The sequence below is a fragment of the Propithecus coquereli genome, unplaced genomic scaffold (assembly GCF_000956105.1).
Source record: "Propithecus coquereli isolate 6110/MARCELLA unplaced genomic scaffold, Pcoq_1.0 Scaffold106, whole genome shotgun sequence".
Classification (NCBI taxonomy): domain Eukaryota; kingdom Metazoa; phylum Chordata; class Mammalia; order Primates; family Indriidae; genus Propithecus; species Propithecus coquereli.
The window spans coordinates 242,778-244,405 of NW_012134525.1; positions in this window are offsets into that span (position 1 = coordinate 242,778).

Sequence of the window (1,628 nt, forward strand, 5' to 3'; positions counted from 1 at the left end):
CTACTCACCTATTAGAATGGGCAAAATCCAGAAAACTGACAACACCAAATGCTGGCAAGGATGTGGAGCAACAGGCCCTTTCATTCATTGCTTGTGGGAATGCAAAATGGTACATCCACTTTGGAGACAGTTTTCTGGTTTCTTACAAAACTAAACATACTCTTACCATACTATCCAATAATTACACTTATGATATTTACTCAAAGAAGTTGAAAACTTATATTCGCACAAAAACCTGCACATGGATGTTATAGCAGCTTTATTCATAATTAGCAAAATTTGGAAGCAACCAAGGTGTCCTTCGGTAGACAGAAAGATCAATAAACTGTGGTACATCAAGCAACAGAATTTTATTCAGCATGAAAAAAAAAAAAGAGCTATCGAGCCATGAAAAGATATGAAGTAAAAATCAAGCACATCACTAAATGAAAGAAGCCCATCTAAAAAGGCTACACATTATATGACTTCAACTATATGACATTCCAGAAAAGGCAAAACTCTGGACACATTAAAAAGATCAGTGATTTCAAGGAGTTGGAGAAGACAGGGATGAATAGGCAGAGGACACAGGATTTTTAGGGCAATGAAAATACTATGCATGACACTATAATGATAGATACATATCCTTATACATTTGTCTAAACCCACAGAATTTACAATACCAGAAGTGAACCCTACTGAACCCCTAGTGAACTTTGGGTGACAATGTCAACCGTAACAAATGTACCCCTCTGGTGGGGGATGTCAATAATGAGGGAGGCTATACATGTGTAGGGGCAGGAATTATATATGATATCTCTGTGCCTTTCTCTCGATTTTATTGTGAACATAAAACTCCTCTTAAAGTGCAACATCTTAAAGAAAAAGTAAATCAAGGACAAGGTATGCAAAGATCAGAGTGGGGTGAGGGGAGGTGGAATTTTTAAAGAGGATGGCCCGGAATGCTTCAGGGAGACATTGATTTTTAAGTAAAAATCTGAAGCAAGTGAGGGAGTAAGTCAAGAGGGTGTCTGGTGGAAGGCCATTTCAAGCATAGGAACACCGAGTATAAAAGCCCTTAAGAAATATAATGGCTGGAGTATTTGAAAAAAAGGTGGGAGTTGAGTGATGCAAGATTAGAATGTACTAAAAAGAGAGTAAAAAGAGATGAGATCAAAATCAAACAGAACAAGGAAAGGAGGCCAGATCATGTAGGACCTGGTAGATAATCATAAGGTATTTTGGTTTTACTTTCAGTGAGATGGGAACTTTTGGGGGTTAACTGCCTGATGGAATCTAATGTAATTTTTACCAGTATCACTCTGAAGCTGTTTTAAGATTAGACTGTGGAGAAGCAAGGAGATAGAAAGATCACTTAGGAGGCAATTAAAATAATCTAAGGAGATGGTAGTGGCTTGAATCAAGAAGTTGGCTTTAGCTCTAGTAAAAATTTTCAATTTATTTAGAAGATTAGGCTAATATCATTTTCTCCACAGAGATGAGAATTTGACTAAATTTTTTTAAGTGGTTACATGTTCTTCATGTAAACATGTATTTAAAACATGTACCCATGGAAAGGATTTTCAAAGTCAGCTAAGAATACAACATAGAATATTGAAAGGATTATAAATTGTTCTGTGTGTTTAATG